The 21,451-nt window shown below is 47.4% G+C and overlaps 1 protein-coding gene across 11 annotated transcripts in view; it reads right to left on the reverse strand.

The window, feature by feature from the left end:
* Positions 1-21,451, reverse strand: part of CYRIB (CYFIP related Rac1 interactor B) — a 252,104-nt gene that overhangs the window by 157,030 nt on the left and 73,623 nt on the right. For 2 of the 11 annotated variants that reach the window (XM_077493341.1, XM_077493342.1), the window contains exon 1: positions 20,350-20,501. The exons of 4 other annotated variants lie outside the window; for them this stretch is intronic. The gene's annotated coding sequence lies outside the window, so the exon portion shown is untranslated. Of the gene's footprint in view, positions 1-20,349; positions 20,502-21,451 lie in introns of those variants that run through there. 5 more of the 11 variants (XM_077493336.1, XM_077493346.1, XM_077493345.1 and 2 more) reach the window with 4 other exon arrangements.

Consider the following 21,451-nt stretch of genomic DNA (forward strand, 5'->3'; position numbering starts at 1 on the left):
TGGCAGGAATAGAAACGTTTAGTGCTTTGATGAATTTCTGCATTCAGCTACCAGAATTCAGAGGCCCCGAACCTTCCAAATTCATACCCTGTCCACAGTAGCAATGAGCCTCATTCAGCAAGGTCCTTCAATCCTCTCTAAGGAAGAAGCTTATTGCAAATTCCTACAAGGAATGTTATACGTCATCACTATACTGTTACACATGCAATAAATCACCAAAGCACAGCACACAATTTCAACACTGTTTCGTGGCGCAATAAATTCCTTTACATTGGGAACTGGAAACTTCAAGAGACAGACCCAATAAATATTTTCAACAATAAAATACACTTTAAATAAAAATGCAGAAAGCCACAAACCTTCCATCATATATATTATAGCAATAAAAAAAGAAGCAAAAAAAAAAAAAAAAAAAAAAAAAAGCAAAGCAACAATCTTCACTAACCTGCGATCTCACTTGCATAGAAAAGAAAACCCAACACAGTAAGGCCGCGTACACACGGGCGGACTGTCTGGCCAACTAAGTCCGTCAGACAATCCGACAGACAGTCCGTCCTACTTTTGAATGAACGGACTTGACCACACACGATGAACAGACAGTCCGTTGAAAGCTTGCGCGATGACGTGTACAGCGCGTACGACGGGACTAGAAATACGACGTCCAATACACAGCAATGCAACCTTCGGCCGTGTAAATCCTTTCTGAGCATGCGCCATACTTGGTCCGTCCAACTTGCCTACTCACGAGCGGACTGTCCGCTGAAACCAAAGTTGGACGGACAATATTACGGAAATTCCGAAAGACTTAGTCCGCCAGACTGTCCGCTGAAAAAGTCCGCTGAAGCCCACACACGAGCGGATTGTTCGCTGAAACGTGTCCGTCAGACAGTCCGCCCGTGTGTACGCGGCCTAACTAAAGCTGGCCATTCCTGCTGAACTGTCTGAAACTGGAGCCATGGGGAGTCCTGGATGCACAGCCCAACAAACGTCAATGAAATAACGAAGGCTGGCCATACATTACACAATTTTCTTCTACAATTTTCCTTTAGATTTACCAAAACCATATAATATGAGGTCATACCTAAACACTTTTAATTTGTATGCAATCAGGCAGGCCCTCGCACTACATAGTTTAAGGTAAATCTAAAGATAATCCAATATCCAATCACTGGCTAAATCCTGCCATCTTCACCTCCGCAATATCTCCAGAATCCGACCCTTCCTGACTAATGACACCACAAAGCAACTTATTCACTCCTTGATTATTTCCCGCCTTGACTACTGCAACTCTCTCCTTAACGGCCTACCCTTACGCAGGCTATCCCCCCTTCAGTCTATTATGAATGCTGCTGCTAGACTAATACACCTCACTAATCATTCCGTGACTGCTGCCGCTCTCTGCCAATCCCTTCACTGGCTCCCCCTACCCCACCGTATAAAATTCAAAATGCTAACCATAACATACAAGGCCATTCACAACATCGCCCCCATCTACATCACCAACCTCATCTGCAGATATCACCCAAATTGTCCCCTCCGCTCCTCCCAGGACCTCCTGCTCTCTAGCTCTCTTGTTACCTCCTCCCATACTCACCTTCAAGACTTCTCCAGAGCCTCTCCCATCCTCTGGAACTCCCTGACCCAGTCTGTCCAATCAGCCCCTACCCTGTCCACCTTTAGGAGATCCCTGAAAACTCATTTATTCAGGGAAGCCTATCCCACACCCACCTAACAACTGTCCCTGAGCCGCCCCCATCAAATCATTCTCTGCAGCTATTACCTTTTGTACCACCACCCCCTCCCTTTAGAATGTAAGCTCTACAAGCCGGGCCCTCCTGTACCTTCTGTATTGTACTGTAATTGTGTTGTCCCCCTTATACATTGTAAAGTGCTGCGTAAACTGTTGGCGCTATATAAATTGTGTATAATAATAATAATTGAAAAAGAAAAAAAAATAGTATAACGTATGGCCAGCTTTAGAGGGGTGGAAAATGATCAGCCGAGCAGTGACTGTTTCCATTCAGATTCAGTCATTTGGCAGTGCCGTTGTACTCAATGGTGCTGGGGCTGTCTGAATACAATAGCCAGTTATGGAAATTCCTCCATCCACGCTGTAAAGCTGGCCATATGCTATGCAAATTTCAGGCGTTTCCTGATGAAACAGCCAAAAATCCCTACATGGGTGCCCCCATAGGCCTCCATCGGTCCCCTCCCACTATCCTTTGATTGAAAAACCAAAAGGAGCCAGACATAAAACGTTTGGGGAACAGAGGCTTCATCCCTACAGATGCATTAAGCACAGTGGGTGGATTTGTCCATCTGAACCAAAATAATCTGTATGGTCGCTTTATCATGCATTGGTGTAATGTGGTGCCACTGATTCTGAATAGTACCCCAGCACACCCTGCAGAAAAAAGGTGCGCTGCATCGCATGCGTTGTCGTGGTGCGGTGCACTGCCAGAAAAGGTTCAGGTACACTTTCAGGGTTGTTGAGGTGCACTGCCAGACCCACTCATTTGAAATGGTCTGTGTAACGCAGTACACTTTACCATGCGATAAAACTCACATGCCTGTAATGCAACGCACCGGTAAGGTGTAAACCTCGTCTTAGGCTTAGTTTCCACTATTGTGACCCCAAAGTCGTGTGATTTACAGTGCGACTTTGCGATGCAATGTCATGCGACTGGTGAGAACCATGGGAGAACAAGTTGCACTGAAGACAGTACAAAGTAATACAAAAAACTTTTTTTTGAGTCGCACCAGTTAGAACGGGACCATTGAAATACATGGATTTTGACTTCACAAGTGTCAAGTCACCCAACTGGGAAAATACATCATTACTTTGATGTTAAATATCGGGGTTATGGAAGATTCGCTGCGGGATCGCTTTTAGAAGCGGCAGGAGAGGTGCCCCCCCCCCTTCAGGTGGTTCCCGAGCTTACGTTACTGATCGCTGAGGCCAGGAACAATCTGGCGTCGGTAGCGTTTTCGCATTGAGGTAAGCGATGGCAAGATGGCCCTTGGAGGACTGGAGAGACATCATGATGTCACTTCCGGTTCTCAGGCCATGTATAAAATGTTTTTTTTTTTTTTTTTTATTTGTTTTTAAGAGTAAAAGGAGAGGTTTGAGGTCTTTAAGATCCCAGATCTCTCTATAAAGCGGACCTGCCACGATGTATTGTTATCGCAAGCGATGTTTACATTCCTTGCAATAGCAATAAAAGTGATTACAAAAATACATTTTAAAAAGGGACAGTGTAAAAATGTTAAAAATATAATAAAAAACAAATAAAAAACAAATAAAAACATTGTAATGCGCCCCCATCCCCGCGCACAGTAGTGATCGCATACGTAGGCCACGGCCACATTTGTAAATGGTGTATGCACCAGACACGTGAGCTGTCACCACTAACGCTATACCTCCTCTGTAACTCTAAAATGGTAACCGGTTGAAATTTTTAAAGCATCGCCTACGGAGATTTTTAAGTTCCATAGTTTTGCGTCATTCCCCGAGCGCCCACAGTTTTTAAGTGTGACAGGTTAGGCGTCTATTTACTTTGCGTAATATCTTGCATATTATACAAAAAAAAAAAAAAAGAAAGTGGGGTATATAATGTTTTTGTTTTTTAATTCATTAAAGTGTATTTTCCTCCCCAACCAACCGCCCGTATAGGTTTAGGAGATATTTCTTGGACCTACAGGTAATCCTTAATCTAGGCTTACTTGTAGGTCAAAGTGGTTTGTAAGGGTTTACAACCACTTTAAGTGGTTAAAGCGACTGTCATATAATGGACGATACTTTATACTTTTCTCTCCAACATCTGAAGAAACCTTCACAGGCCAGGTGGTGTGTTTGGTGCCTGCGTACCCCCCCCCACCTCTCTCAGTGGTTCCTCCTGCCTGCTCCAACATCACTACAGGATGCACAAGTGATATAACAGAGGTAGAAGGAACCACAGATTGTGGTGGTGGGGAGGGGGTGGGGGGGGGGGGTTTCAGGCATCCGACACATCTGAAGTGTGTCAGAGGTGAAGATTCTTCACGTGTTATAGGCTCCAGGCTCTGCAGCAAATCATAGATTTCACAAATTTGCTTTGGACCAGGTAAATACAAAATACCTTCTTTTACAAGGGACTTTTCTATGAATCTTTTCCAGTAACCGGGTCACTTTAAGTATCCTATGCAGTGCAGGGAAAGCGCAGATTGTCTCTAGCCGATTACATGTAGACATGAAGAAACGACTCACAAGGAGGGAGCAGAAAAGGCTGCACTCCCATCCTGTACTCCATACACATGCCCAGCATCTGTATCTGCTGTACCATCAGAGAGAATAGCGATTCTGCTAATCAGCATCCTCATAGCAGCAGATTACAGGATGGCACATGGCTGCGGTTAGGAAATAGGTGAATGGCTGTAACACGTAGAGGAATCGGTCTGAGCGGCACTGTGACAACATGCCATAATAATACCTTGCATTTATCCAGCGCCTTTCAATTAGCATGCATGGTAGGCTCTCTAAGGCAGCGAGACGGAAAGGGTGGTATTAACTTACCAACCTGTAATTGGGTAATGAGAAGTCCTAGGGAAAGAGTAAGAGATTTTTACAAAGATCACACAGAGTGTGGTCTGTTTTGGACCAGCACCAAGCCAGAACTTCTTGTCCTTTTCAAGCCATGACTCATAGCAATGTGCATTTCAGATCGCCGAAAGACCATAACAAACACTGAGCAATCTCAGGGTACCCAGGCCAGAACACCAATCCATCAATGCAGCATCCCTTTCTGCTTTTTATTTAAAAAGGGGTTGTAAACCCTATTTTTTTTTTTTTTTTTAACAAACATGTCATACTTACCTCCGCTGTGCAGTTCGTTTTGCACAGAGTGGCCCCGAACCTCCTCTTCTGGGGGTCCCCAAACGATGCTTGCGGCTCTTCCCCGCATCGGGAAACCCCCTAAGAGAAGCACTCTCCAGGGGGTTACGGTTCGGGTGCTTTCCCAATTCCAGCATTTGCATCCATAGACAGAGGATGCCGGAATCGGCCCTGCCCCCGCATCATTTGATTGACAGCAGCGGGAGCCAAGTGCTGTGCCGCCATCAATCTATCCAATCAAGAGCCAAGACCCCAGGAGAGAGGGTGTGCACGTCTCTCTGGTGTGGGAACAAATGGGCTCAGATGAACAAAACGGGGGGGGGGGGGGGGGCTGGTCAGCGATGGAAGTTTTTTCACCTTAAAGCGGGACTCCGCGTTTTTTTTTTTAAAAGCCAGCAGCTACAAATACTGCAGCTGCTGACTTTTAAAATAATGACACTTACCCGCTCAGTGCGCCCGCGATGTCGGCACCCAAAGCCGATCTCTCGATCGTCTCTCGGGTGCTGCCGCCGCCATCTTGGGTATGGGAATCAGGAAGTGGAGCCTTTCGGCTTCATTTGCCGGTTCCCTACTGCGCATGCGCGAGTCTCGCTGCGCAATAATGATGGTCCTCGCTGTCTCTGGGATCCGTGTGTTTCCCAGCAGGCAGCGGGGGACCTTCGGAAAGGGGCGTAGATTCTGCGGAAAGGGGCGTACCTTCTGCAGAATCTACGCCGGAAGTGGGTGCAGATACCTGTACTGTACAGGTACCTGCACCCCCCTCCCCCCTGAAAGGTGCCAATTGTGGCGCCGGAGGGGGGGGAGGGTTCCAATGAGCGGAAGGTCCACTTTAGGGTGGACCTCCGCTTTAATGCATAGGGTGTCTGATTGAATAGATTCATAGCAGCGCAGCCATTGGCTCCCGCTGCTGTCAATCAAATTCAATAATACGGGGGCCCGAGTCCTGCTGTATGTGTCAATAGGCGCAGCAGGACATGGGAGCGCGTCCGCACGAGTGCCCCCGAGGGAGAGCGGCTCTCCAACGGGGCACTCAAGAAGAGGAGTAGCCACCCCAGAAGAGGAGGACCGGGGCCACTCTGTGCTAAACCAACTGCACAGAGGGTTTTGCACAGAAACACAGTATGCACAGTATGACATGTTTGTTTTAAAGAGAAAAAAAACTTTAGTTATCCTCTTAACATTTTTAATCATACAGAATATTGAAAGTCATTTTCTTTATGGGGGGGCGGGGGGGGGGGGGACGACAATCCAAATGACTTTTTTAAGGCTCTATGCACACTGAAGCTCAAAACGTCTGTTTTTGAGAGTTTGGGCGTGTTTTTCTTTTCTTTTTTTTTTTAACAGCCCATAAACTCCCCTCTACGTTATCCTATAAAATAAAAAATAAAATACAAAAAAAAAAAAAAAAAAAAACACAAAAGGATCCTATGAGCCACCACTGACCAAATGGCCAGCTAATATATGGAGAAGGAAAGCTGCTAGCGTTAAACACATCTCACAAATCGCGCAAGTATAAATGAGTCAATATATACGCTGCGCTACAAATGTGATGAGTATCTCATCGTGTAAATCAAAAATAAAAGGGAATTGATCAATATATAATACAGCAGCTAAAATCAGAATATAATTAATAAATATAAAAATAGCACTGTGCTAAATAATATGCAATACACACCCAATAATACGAGTACCAAATGCATACATAAATAGCATAAAACACACAAATAATGATCAATAAGTAAAGTGACAGTGTAAAAATCGAGAGTGTTATTTGGGTACTCTGATGGGCTGTGATTGATAGGTCCCTCTTTATTGGGGGGGAGGGAATCAGTGTGATTGGTGTACACTGTAAGCGGTAACGAGATGTTACCACAATCTCCTCCTCACACACGATCGGTGTGCGAGGAGGAGAACCCGGTAACATCTCGTTACCGCGGTTTGTTTACATTTTAGCGATCACGTGGGTAAACAGCTGGCCAATGGCTGTTTACCAGTGTTGGTGACTAGCAGTGTTCCCGGGAACACGCCACCACCGACGTGCGCACGCACGCACCGTGCACAGTGGGGGTGTGACCATCTGTGATCGGCCGTGATGAAGTCACATGGTAAACAGCCATGCCCAATGGCTGTTCACCCGCCTCGGTGGCAAGCGGTGTCTCCGTGACACGCCGCCACCGAAGGAACAGGGATGCGCGTGCACGATCGCGCGCATTCCTTGTTTAAGAGGGAGGACGTTATATGACACCCTCCCACCACAATAGGTGCGCTGCCTGGCCGTCATTTGATGGCCGGCAGTCGGGAAGTAGTTAAAGTTGAACTAAAAGGCAAAACCTTATTTTTTTTCCTCCCCATATTGGACAGAGGGTTATAACCCCTGTCAGGTTTTTTTTTTTTGCCACTGGGAGATATCCTTTTACTTCCTGTGACAAAGCCAAAACAGGAAATACCTCCAAAGTGAGAGAATTCCTGGTTGTCACCATAACTAATGTGCCCATTTTTATGATTTCCCCTCTATTCCTGTTCTAGGGACAACCCAAAGTACGGGATATTCCTTTCACCAGGACAAATAAAAAGTGGGTGAATCTCCTTGGCAGAGACAGACAGTAGCAAATAACTGACAGACCTTCTAATCCCTCTCTCTGTTCTATTAAAACTTAAAGAGGAAGTAAACCCTTTCAAACCACTTTGACCTACAGGTAAGCCTAGATTAAGGCTTACCTGTAGGTCCAAGCAATATCTCCTAAACCTATATGGTTTAGGAGATATTTGCCCGAAAATGGGCACCGCTGTCTACGGCGCATGCGCCGTAGACAGCGGCGCGCAGGCGCACCAAATGCGGCAAGTCCAAGAATGGATTTGCCTAATTTGTCGACTCCCGTGCGCATGCGCGGGAGTGACGTAATCGCGGCTTCGCCGAATGGCAGCGGCGGAGCTGCGAGATGCGACTCCCGTGCGCATGCGCGGGAGTGACGTCATCGCGGCTTCGCCGCTGTCATTCGTCGGAGCTGCGAGACGCCACCAGCAAGATGGATGCGGCGGACTACAGGGGACAGCGGCGACTTCGCTGGCTCCTGTGTCAGGTAAGTGACACATAATGAGCTACTATGCGATGCATAGTAGTCCATTATGCTTTACCTTTGCAGGGAAAAAAAGAAGTAAACCCATCAGGGTTTACTTCCTCTTTAAAGCGGTGTTCCAGATGCAATTTATTTTTTATTTTTAAGTCAGCAGCAACAAACACTGTAGCTGCTGAATTTTAATAAGGACACTTACCTGTCCAGGCAGTCCGCGATGTCTGCCCCCTGAGGCCGATCCGTCCATGGGATTGGGTGCCGGCCCTGCCATCTTAACGAAAGGAAACAGGCAGTGGAACCTTGGGGCTTCACTGCCCGTTTCCTACTGCGCATGCGAAAGTCGCGTGACACTTTGTGAATGGCCGATTTCTGGGGGACACACACACACACACACACACACACACACACACACACAGCTCCCAGAAGCTCATCGAAGAGGAGGAAGTGACGGCACAGCGCCGTGGAATAGGAAGAGGCAGATTAGGAATAATGCCTAGCAACAGGCTTTTCTGGTAAGTAAAAAAAAATTTTTTTTACGATTTATTTTTTATTTTTTTTTGGAGAATGCTAATGTAATTTTTTTTATTTTAGGGTGGATCTCCGCTTTAAAAACGTAAGAACTGTAATCCTTATGACACCCCAATGCACCCTGCCAAAGCATGTGCGTTTTCACACAACACATGGTAACACATTATCATGCATTGTGGTGTGCTGCCTTTAATAAAAAGTAAAATAAGTACTTTGATGCATGCATCACCTTGGTGGGTTTTATTGCACTAGAGAGCCCATTAACTTTTGTTTTAAAGCAGAAATTCGCTCGCTCAAACAACATTGACTATTTTTATGCTGCTAGCATTAGTAAACGAATAGGAAAGTATATCATATATGCTTGGTTTAAACTTTTTTTTTTTACATTTCTGGTTTCCATGCCTGGGCAAATGATGTCACACATCCCAGTAGTCTTCAGGAGGGGCTTTCTCAGCTAAGCACACACACCCCTGTCTGCATGCCTGAGCTAAGGGCAGCTAGATTCCAGGAAGTAAATTCGTCCATTGGCTTTTGGTTCAGGCTCCGGCAATGCAAGTAAGGGCAGGCTTCACTGCCGGTTTCCTCCCATCGTCATCTTGGACACACAAAGGTCCGGGAAGGCAGCGGGGTGAAGGAGGAGGGGCCGGACATGACGCAGATCGCTGTGCAGCAATCTTACCAGGAAGTGGGCGGGTGGCTGTCAAAGCCAGGTACCCGCTCCCCCTCCCCCCCCAAAAAAAGTGCCAAATGTGGCAGTGGAGGGGGAGTCTGCGAACAAGCTGAGCTTCCCCTTTTGGGTGGAGCTTCGCTTTAAGGGTCTCTTCTCTGCCCACTCCTCTCTGGATGGCCTAGCATCAGTATTCTACCACATCCAGGTCTCCTAAAACCTATACTTCTTCCTCAGATCAATAAGGGATACGCCACAAGGTCTGTCATTTTCAAATGATGTATTAAAAAGTCTGTCCACTTAGAAATATACTTCAAATTCTCACTGCTGGACTACAGAGCATTCCCCTCTCTCTTCAACCCCACAACATAACCAGCTGACACCATGCATTTTTATTGAGACTGTAAGCTGACGAGCGGGGCCCTCTGATCCCTCCTGTATTGAATTGTAACTGATGATGTAAAGCTCTGTGCAAACTGTTATTGATTTATGTAGCACCAATAATAAATAGTTTTACAGCAGCTAGAAAGAAAAAAAAAAAAGTAGTACAATGAAGGCGAGTATAAATCCACCTTTCATGTTACACCCATATTAGTGCCAGTTCATATCTATGTGACTTTGACAGCCGCATGCTTGCAACTTCATTAACAGAAGTCAATGCAAATCGTGATGAAGTCGCCCAAAAGTAAAGCAGGAAACCTTTTTCTTAGTCGCTGCAACTTGAGTTGAACTGATTAGAAGGGTTCCTTTGCCGTTAATAAGGTGCCACCTGTCATGCAACTAGGAACTCTCAAGTCGCATCCGTGTGAACCGCCACTCGTGACATGTGCCATCCTATGTTAGTCAATGAGATCTGTTTCCGACTTCAGAAAAGGTTCCTGTACTACTTCAAGGTGACTTCTATTCTCTTCTATCAAAAGTAGAAAGTAGTACTCAAGTCGCCAGGAAGTCGCCTGGCAAAGTCACACCGCAAATCTTTCAGGTCACGGCAGTGTGAACCGAGCCGTACAATTTTCTGATATTGTTTACATAACTTTTGAAAGCCGATTCCACCCAAATATTCCTCGTATGTGAACAGAATAAACAATTTTCTTTTAATGGGTAAAATTTTTGCAGGAGACATATCAGATACAGAATGCTGCGCATGATCATAAACAACAACAAAAAAAAAAGCCTGTCATACGAGAATTTTTGTACATTATTTCTATCCTTGGTTTTACTACTACGGGGTGGCCACTCTGTGCATGATCACACACACACGCACGCACGCACGCGCACACGTGTGTGTGTGCCCCTGCACTTCCGTGGTATCGGGCGCAAGCGAGTGCCGCTGCCGGCTCCCTCCACACTGCGATTCTCTACACAGCAGGAGCCAATGTCCTCAATGTCCGCTGGCACCCACTGATTGTTCGGTACAGAGGCAGAATGGCAGTCTGTCTATGTAAACAAGGCAGATCGCCGTTCTGTCAGTACAGAAGGCATGGATCCTGGGTCTCTGAAAAGCAAGGGCACCGATCCATGCCTTCCACTAGTAAAGGCACATCTCCCATTACACTAAAATACTGGCTTGGCACAGTTAACCCGTTGATCGCCCACTTCCCAGCCAGTGTCATTAGTACAGTGACAGTGCATATTTTTAGCCCTGATCACTATATTTAGTGCATATTTTTAGCACTGATCACTATATTTAGAGAGGTTGTATACCCTGTACAACCACTTTTACCTACAGGTAAGCCTATATTAAGGCTTACCTGCAGGTGCTGGAAATATCTCCTAAACCTCCACTGTTTAGGAGATATTTAAAATAAAGCTGTGCGCCAGTGTCTACTGCGCATGCGGACTTTAGAAAGGGCAGATCGTGCCATTTCTAAAGAGGGTCATGGCGTGATTGACGGCTCCCACTCGCATGCGCGGGAATGACGTCACGCAACTCTGGCCAGTCACAGAGCCGGAGTTTGCGGCCCCGGAAGGAAGAGAGGTGTAGATGGACGCTCGCTGCTAGTGGGGACAGTGGTGAGATCGCAGGCTTCGGTGTCAGGTAAGTGACACATAATGGGCTACAATGTGATGCATAGTAGCCCATTATGCTAAAACCCATCAGGGTTTTCTTCCTCATTAAGCCTCATGCTAGTAAATGGAGGTTTAGGAGTTGGGCTTTTTTTTTCAGCTGTCCCTCAACTCTCCTCTATGTTATCTTATCTGCATATGTACACCTAGTCATTTATAGTCTTTTCCAGGCAGTTGAGGTTAGAAGCATTTTTTGGAAAGCAAAAAAAAAAATGCATTGAGGACGGATGTTCAAAGGCATCTGAAATGCCTGTAACAGCGTGTAAGCGCGGTAACTTGCGTTTATAAGCATTTTCAGTGGGGAATCATTTCATGAGAAAGAGAGAGATAGAGCATTGCAGCCCACAACATATAAGGGTTCTGAAAAGTCTATTTTTTACCATTACAAATAATCAGAAATGATTCCCCACTAAAAACGCTTCTAAAGGCTCATAAATTTGGCTGGTAAAAGTGTCACAACTGAAGTTTGTAAACGTCGGTTACAAGCTGTCAAGTTCCAGTGTTCAGAAGAGTTTTTCAAACGTCCTGTGTACATGAAGCCTTAAGCCCCATACACACTATCAGATTTTCTGCTGATTTTTGTCATCTTCAGATTTACCAAAAACCATGTAGTGCAAGGGCCTGCCTGATTGCATACACATTGAAACGCCTTTGAGGTTTGACCTCATATTATATGGTTTTGTTAAATCTGAAGGAAAAAAAAAAAAATCAGCAGAAAATCTGAGGGGCTTTAGTGTCACTGGTCCCCAAAAGAAGTCAAAAAGGTCAGTTAGTGTCTGATTTGTCCACCACAATATCACAGTCTCGCTATAAGTTGCCATTACTAGTAAAAAAAAAAAAAAAAAAGAAATAAAAAATTCCGTTAACATATCCCATAGTTTGCGCAAACCAAATCAATATACTCTTATTGGGATTTTATTACCAAAAATAAGTAGTAAAATACATATTGGCCTAAATCGTTGAAAAAATAAAATTTTTTGTATTGTATGTTTTACAGCAGAAAGTACTTTTTTCTTTTTCATACAAGTATAGCTTTCTTTTAGTGGTATTTGATAACTTCTGCGTTTTAAATTTTTGTGCAATTAAAAAAAAAGACTGACAATTAAAAAAAAAAAAAAAAAATGTTTTAAATTGTCAATCTTTTTTGTTTATAGCACAAATAATTAAAAACGCAGAAGTGATCAAATACCACTAAAAAAAAAAAATTTTTTCACATGTAGCTTTTTTATTTTAAAATAAAAAAAGGAAGGACAAAAAAGTTTTATATGGGTACAGCATCACATGATCGCGCAATTGTCAGTTAAAGTAACGCAGTGCTGTATTGTAAGAAATGGTCTGGTCAGGAAGGGGGTGGGGAGTAAATATTCCGGAGCTGAAGTTGTTACAGAATTGACAATTGGAGAAATGATATATGATAAGTTCTTGTTCCATAGAAGAAAATACAATGAAAAGACCTGCAATTGTAGGAATACAGGAGCAATGCCTTTGTGTCTTCTCAGTTACATGACAGAAGCATTATTCACACAAGCCAGAGCCCATAGTATACGCCGTGCACAGTCTAGGCTGCCTCTAGGAAAGCTGAACACTTACATAAGGCAGAGCAAAGCAATACAGAGAGCGATCCCCTACTGCTTACTACACGCAAGGAAAGACAAGACAGAAATGTCCCCCTTGTTCAGCCTGAACATCAGTCACAACCGCACTGCACACAATAGGTTTGTAGGAGACATTCACAGATTATTATTATTCCCCTGGGGAGGAAATAAAACGACGATCGATTTTTGTCCTCTGACACCAAGGTCAAGCAGCCAGCAGCTGAGTAGGACTACTGGCACCAGGGACAGACGCAGCGGTGAGAGGACGATGATTGTTCAGTAGCGGCAGAGGTGAAAGGTCAAGAAGTAACGAATGAATGGAAGTTCAATTGCGAAAACTAAATGATGATCAGGAGGATGCAACCTCTTCTCAAGGTCATTGCCTTTCCTAACCGGAAAGTGTTAATGTTAATGTTTTTAGTGATAAGCACGGAATAAAATAAATCAGCCTAATGTAAACAGTCTTATCAATGTTTGTGAATATCTGGTTTTGTGCATTTTGTACAGCAATTTATGCAAATAGAGGAAGCCATATTTGCTCCATTTGTGCTTTGCAAATCCTTTTATCTCACTCCAATGCACTTCTTGTTTATTAAAGCATTTGCAGGCGGTTTTCCAGCATGTGTGATCGCCCTTCACAGGGCTTTTGATGCACTATAAGCGACGACACTCTGTGGGTGCCGTGTCCATCAACTGCTTTATCGCTGTTATACAAGGTGCATTTCAGGGGCAAAAAAAACCCACCCAAAAATCGCCCTGTTTGCCGACAGTAGAGGCAAGCCCTGGTGGCCATGTCATATTAGCAACCAGATCAGTGAAGAGACTACTCGTAGGCTCAGACCACGTCATTTCCTCACCTGCTGAAGGAGTAAAGACTCCTGCTTGCCAGCCAGGGAGCGACGTCATAAGAACAGGTACCAGCTCTAGCTGCTCTCTTAGCAATCTGGGATCAGTGGCAGGGTAGATGGCATCACATGGGCCTTTATCTACCAGAAAGCAAAACAATAAACCTCCTACACCAGGCATCACTAAATGGCGGACTGCAGTCCACATCTGGACCGACTCAGTGTCCTGTCCGGACCTCTGTGGTCCCACCATTTAGAAGCCTGTTGTGCCCTGCAGCCATTACCACGGTCATCCTCACAGTGGGGCGGGAGGCAGGATAGTTCTAGACAGAGGGTTGGCTTCCTGAGTTAACAGACAGGTGACTGGTTGCTAGGGCTGGGGGGCTCAGGACAGTAATGTGAGGGAGGCGGGCGGCCGCTCTGGACAATAATGTGAGGGGGAGAGGGCGGCCAATAATGTGAAGGGGGGGCGGTCGCTCTGGACAATAATGTGAGGGGGGGCGGGCGGCCGCTCTGGACAATAATGTGAGGGGGAGAGGGCGGCCAATAATGTGAAGGGGGGGCGGTCGCTCTGGACAATAATGTGAGGGGGGCGGGCGGCCGCTCTGGACAATAATGTGAGGGGCGGGCGGCCGCTCTGGACAATAATGTGAGGGGCGGGCGGCCGCTCTGGACAATAATGTGAGGGGGAGAGGGCGGACAATAATGTGAGGGGGGCGGGCGGCCGCTCTGGACAATAATGTGAGGGGGGCGGGCGGCCGCTCTGGACAATAATGTGAGGGGGGCGGGCGGCCGCTCTGGACAATAATGTGAGGGGGGCGGGCGGCCGCTCTGGACAATAATGTGAGGGGGGCGGGCGGCCGCTCTGGACAATAATGTGAGGGGGGCGGGCGGCCGCTCTGGACAATAATGTGAGGGGGGCGGGCGGCCGCTCTGGACAATAATGTGAGGGGGGCGGGCGGCCGCTCTGGACAATAATGTGAGGGGGGCGGGCGGCCGCTCTGGACAATAATGTGAGGGGGGCGGGCGGCCGCTCTGGACAATAATGTGAGGGGGGCGGGCGGCCGCTCTGGACAATAACGTGAGGGGGCCGGGCGGCCGCTCTGGACAATAACGTGAGGGGGGCGGGCGGCCGCTCTGGACAATAATGGGAGGGGGGGGGCGGGTGGCCGCTCTGGACAATAATGTGAGGGGGGGGGGGCGGGTGGCCGCTCTGGACAATAATGTGAGGGGGGGGGCGGGTGGCCGCTCTGGACAATAATGTGAGGGGGGGGGGCGGGTGGCCGCTCTGGACAATAATGTGAGGGGGGGGGGCGGGTGGCCGCTCTGGACAATAATGTGAGGGGGGGGGCGGGTGGCCGCTCTGGACAATAATGTGAGGGGGGGGGGCGGGTGGCCGCTCTGGACAATAATGTGAGGGGGGGGTCGGGTGGCCGCTCTGGACAATAATGTGAGGGGGGGGTCGGGTGGCCGCTCTGGACAATAATGTGAGGGGGGGGGTCGGGTGGCCGCTCTGGACAATAATGTGAGGGGGGGGGGGGGCGGGTGGCCGCTCTGGACAATAATGTGAGGGGGGGGGCGGGTGGCCGCTCTGGACAATAATGTGAGGGGGGGGGGGGGGCGGGTGGCCGCTCTGGACAATAATGTGAGGGGGGGGGGGCGGGTGGCCGCTCTGGACAATAATGTGAGGGGGGGGGGCGGGTGGCCGCTCTGGACAATAATGTGAGGGGGGGGCGGGTGGCCGCTCTGGACAATAATGTGAGGGGGGGGGCGGGTGGCCGCTCTGGACAATAATGTGAGGGGGGGGGCGGGTGGCCGCTCTGGACAATAATGTGAGGGGGGGGGGCGGGTGGCCGCTCTGGACAATAATGTGGGGGGGGGGGGGGAACAGAAGTCAATGCAAATTGTGCCGAAGTAGCACCAAAAGTAATGCCGGAACCTTTTACTAAGTCAGGGCGACTCAAGTCGCTCCTATTAGAGCGGTTCCGACTTGTCATGCGAATTGGGCTCTCAACGTTGGAGCGCATGTCACACCAGCGTGAACCAGGCCTTAATGCCCGCGCAGTACACATATGCGCCACTGGGTGGGCGATGTTTATGTGCAGGGAACGCGTTTCCACCTCAAAGACAAGCTGCCGAAAACGGCTCTCGGTCCCGAGAAGACATCGGCTTCCCATCATGTGACACTGTGACAGCCAATCCTGACCCGCTGGGTGTACATATGATACTGGGAGGGGTTTAATGGCCAATTTACATCAGTGTGGTGCGTTATGTCACAAGTTATGGTGTGTTGCAATCTATTTTTTTTATTTATTTTTTGATAGAGTGGTGAGGGATTAACGCCTGTAAGGTTTTTATTGCTGTCTGTTCCCCTGTTAGGGAGATTCACTCTATTTGTCCTGTTTAATTTTGGTTTGTCCCCAGAACAGTAAAAGAGGGGAAATCTTTCAATGGGGACACTAGTCCTGTTGACATCAGATATTCTCTAATTTTAGCGGAACTTCCTGTGTTATCTATGGGACAGGAAGTGTAGGGAAATCTCCCCAATGGGACACAAATGGCAAAAAAACTGACAAGGGTTATAACCCTCCCTTGCTTTTAGTGCTACGTTAAGGCAATCCATTGAAGTATATGAGTAAACATCCCTTACGATAACAATACAGCGTGATAGGTCCTCTTTATGGAGAGATCTGAGGTCTAAAAAGGACTCCAAAAGATAAATAAAAAAATAAAATTTAAAAAAAAAATCTCTTTTGCTTTAATAAAAATAAAACATGTTTACATGGCCAGAGAACAGGAAATTACATCATGACGTCGCTTCGGTCCTCCAAGCTCATAGAGATAAGCAGTGGTCATCTTGCCATTGGTTCCCGGGCTCAGTGATCGGTACCAGGAACCACCGGGCTTACATTACTGATCGGTAAGGGGGGGTGTCACCTCTTGCGCCACTTCTAAAAGTGACCCTGTGGCAAATCTGCCATAGGGATCACTTATCTGAAAGAGAATCTCCTAAGGGAAAAGAAAATACTGGGGTTATGGCATCTAGTTGCAGCCATAACCCTGGTATTTAGCATCAAAATCAGGACGTAAATTCCCAGTTAGTCAGTCTGCAGGTGGTTAACCACTTCCCGCCCGGCCTATAGCAGGATGACGGCCGGGCGGTGGTTTCGTTATCCTGACTGGGCGTCATATGGCGTCCTTCAGGATAACATGCCGCCGTGTGCCCATGGGGGCACACATCACAGCGATCGCTGGAGCGGTGTTTCAGTCTGACACACCGCTACACTGATCTCGGTAAAGTGCCTCCGGCGGAGGCTCTTTACCACGTGATCAGCAGTGTCCAATCAGCGCAGCCCCTGCTCAGATGCCCACACTGGACCACCAGGGAAGTGGGCAACATCTGCCCCAGCCCATCTGCAGGGAGACATAAGCAGGAGGAGCTTCTAGTCCTCTGCTGCTGGTCACATGTTCAAAAAAAAAAATCACAATCTTTGGAACACAGAGTATAAAATAATAATGAATATCAATAAACAGTATTAAATTGTCATACAAATATATATTTGAAATCAAATCTTTATTATTTTGTGGCAAAAACCTAGTGTGGGTGGATTTCTGCCAGTCACAGGCTGTGTCACGTCCCTCCAGCCTGTGTCTTATAATAAGAGGGAGGTGAAGCCTCCATCAAACTACATGAAATACCCCCCCCCCCCCCGTGAGGGAGTAGGCTGTCGTTTACCCATTTACCACTATGTATACACCCACATGTGTGACTCTATAGTCACATGGGCTGCTCCGACATGATAGGGAGGAAATGCTCAGTATAGAAACTCACTGAAAAAAACTGAGCATGTGCGGAGTTGCCACCACAGCTGCAAAATCCCTAGCTGAATTGGGGGGACATGGACAGAAGATGGAGATAAAGAACAACCAGGATTGTTTGCAGAATACAGAAAAATGAATCTCATGGTAACTGAGTTTATAAAACATGTAATACACCAATTAATGATGGGGTTTTTTTTTATGAGCTCACAGAGACGTTCCAGATGGAAGAGTACACACAATGCCACCACTAGTAAATCAACTAAGGTGACAAATGTCCATGGCAACCCACCTACTGCCCATATCAACTGATCTTCTGCACATAGCAACCCATCCACTCTCCCTGAAAACCAGTCTGCAGGCCGCGGCAACCAGTCCGCTGCCCCTATAAAGCGATCTACTACTCAAGTCGACCACACTCCTGCCCATACCAACCCACTACCTGTTTTGGAATCCTAAAGATGAACCCTGACTGCTGGCCACAGACCTCCTTCTACCCATAATACACTGCAGTGCTGCACAGGGGAATGTAAGGAGTGTGAGCTCTCAGGGCCGGCACTACTGAAGGAAGATTGAATGTCAGACATTACACTGCAGAGATCCATGGATGTTGGAGATATGGCAGACTATGTCAGAGGGCGGAGTCAGTATGGTGTGGTATGTGTGGGGGGCAGGGATACAGCAGTATATATATATATATATATATATATATATATATGGGTGGAACTTATATGAAAGTATAGATATGTATGGGGGGACACTGATATGACAGGGTGTATATGGGGATGGACACGTATATACGGCAAGATATGTATTGGGGGGGGGACACATTGATATGACAGGATATGTATTGGGGGGGGGACACATTGATATGACAGGATATGTATTGGGGGGGGGGGGACACATTGATATGACAGGATATGTATTGGGGGGGACACATTGATATAACAGGATATGTATTGGGGGGGGGGGGGGACACATTGATATGACAGGATATGTATTGGGGGGGACACATTGATATAACAGGATATGTATTGGGGGGGGACACATTGATATGACAGGATATGTCTGGGGGGGGGGGGGGGGGACGGACACATTGATATGACAGGATATGTCTGGGGGGGGGACACATTGATATGACACGATATGTCTGGGGGGGGGGGGGACACATTGATATGACACGATATGTCTGGGGGGGGGGGACACATTGATATGACAGGATATGTCTGGGGGGGGGGGACACATTGATATGACAGGATATGTCTGGGGGGACACATTGATATGACAGGATATGTCTGGGGGGGGACACATTGATATGACAGGATATGTCTGGGGGGGACACATTGATATGACAGGATATGTCTGGGGGGGGGGGGGGACACATTGATATGACAGGATATGTCTGGGGGGGGACACATTGATATGACAGAATATGTCTGGGGGGGGGACACATTGATATGACAGAATATGTCTGGGGGGGGGACACATTGATATGACAGAATATGTCTGGGGGGGGCACATTGATATGACAGAATATGTCTGGGGGGGGGGGCACATTGATATGACAGGATATGTCTGGGGGGGGGACACATTGATATGACAGGATATGTCTGGGGGGGGACACATTGATAACAGGATATGTATGTGGGGGGGACACATTGATATGACAGGATATGTATGGGGGGGGGGACACATTGATATGACAGGATATGTATGGGGGGGACACATTGATATGACAGGATATGTCTGGGGGGGGGACACATTGATATGACAGGATATGTCTGGGGGGGGGGGGGGGACACATTGATATGACAGGATATGTCTGGGGGGGGGGGGACACATTGATATGACAGGATATGTCTGGGGGGGGGGGGGGGGACACATTGATATGACAGGATATGTCTGGGGGGGGGGGGACACATTGATATGACAGGATATGTCTGGGGGGGGGGACACATTGATATGACAGGATATGTCTGGGGGGGGGGGGGGACACATTGATATGACAGAATATGTCTGGGGGGGGGGGGGACACATTGATATGACAGAATATGTCTGGGGGGGGGGGGGACACATTGATATGACAGAATATGTCTGGGGGGGGGGGGGGACACATTGATATGACAGAATATGTCTGGGGGGGGACACATTGATATGACAGAATATGTCTGGGGGGGGACACATTGATATGACAGAATATGTCTGGGGGGGACACATTGATATGACAGAATATGTATGTGGGGGGGGACACATTGATATGACAGAATATGTATGTGGGGGGGGACACATTGATAGGACAGGATATGTATGTGGGGGGGGGACACATTGATATGTGGGGGGGGGACACATTGATATGACAGGATATGTATGTGGGGGGGGGGGGGACACATTGATATGACAGGATATGTATGGGGGGGGACACATTGATATGACAGGATATGTATGGGGGGGGACACATTGATATGACAGGATATGTATGGGGGGGGACACATTGATATGACGATATATATTGGGGGAGACGCACTGATATGACAGGATATGTATGGGGGGCATTTATATGTCAAGATATATATTGGGGGGGGCACACTGATAACACAGGATATGTATGGAGGGGGACATAACACAGGATATATATTGGGGGGGACATTGATAACACAGGATATATATTGGGGGGCACTGGTAAGCAATGTATGGAGGGGGGGCACTGGTAAGCAATGTATGGAGGGGGGGGCACTGGTAAGCAATGTATGGAGGGGGGGGGGGCACTGGTAAGCAATGTATGGAGGGGGGCACTGGTAAGCAATGTGAGGGGGAGGCAGCTCTCGGTGTATGGCGGAATATTCTAGGCCCGGAGCCCAGTGACCCGGCCGGGTGTCTCTCTCACCTGACGGGCGGCGCTCCTCCTCCACCTCGGGCCTACATTCACAGCTTCCTCCTCATTCACTCTCCCGGCTCTGACACACACACTGCAGCACCAGCAGCGGCAGCGAGCACGGAGAGGCGTGTCCCTGAGCCCAGCCCCGCCTCCTCCTTTCGTTTTGACACCCTCAGGGCAAAGAAGGGAGGACCAACATGGCGGGGAAGTGACTTCCGGCCGCCATGTTGCGATTGTCAAGCAACGTACTGGTTGGCCGATTGGAGCTATAAGGAGAAATCTCATGCTTGTGAAGCTCAGTGATGCTCAATGTACTGAGAGGTGTATTATGTACAATACATGGACATAGTTTTCTTCATTAGAAAAAAATAACGATGCAGCCTCCATTAACCCGTTCACCACCAGAGCCATTTTTAAGTATTTTGTTTACAAAATCATTTTAGGCCTGAAGATTAAGTAAACCCCCAAAACATAATATATTTTCTGAAAGCAGACACCCTAGAGAATAAAATAGTGGCAGTTCCAATTGCTTATATCACACAGTATTATCGCAACGGTTTATCAAGGGCAAAATTTCAGTAAAAAAGACACAAAGGTTTATTTTATGGCACATAAACACAATGAATGACCAATTTTGTTGCTAATATAAAAAAGGTGAGCTTGTGTCGAACAATTAGATACCCAACAAGTCAAACCCTTTCTGCCGAGCACCTCCTGACCCTTTAAGGGTTCTAAAAGCCAGGGGGCAGAGGCGGGCATTCGGGTCATGTGACTACGGTCACATGATCGGAAAGCTCCTGTTCGATAGTATGTATCGGGAGCTTTCCGTTAACCGCCGGCTACCAAGCTGGGTGCGCGCTCTCATCATGTTAAGTGGTTTACACAGCATATTGGGCTGCTCGGCCTGAAGGCCCACACACAGAGAGGCCGCATATATACGTTTCGGCCAGCGCGAAGAGGTTAAATTGCATGCACCTGTATAATGGTGTCAAACTTCAGCCCCCTATATTTTCCATAGGCGATGCTTTAACCACTTCTGGGCTATCCACCCACCAGGTACTGCAGACGGGAGGTAATTTGACAATACAAAGGTAACAAATGGGCAAATGTA

This window comes from Lithobates pipiens, unplaced genomic scaffold (assembly GCF_037356315.1).
Source record: "Lithobates pipiens isolate NorthernLeopardFrog02 unplaced genomic scaffold, aLitPip1_a1.2 Scaffold_19, whole genome shotgun sequence".
Taxonomy (NCBI): domain Eukaryota; kingdom Metazoa; phylum Chordata; class Amphibia; order Anura; family Ranidae; genus Lithobates; species Lithobates pipiens.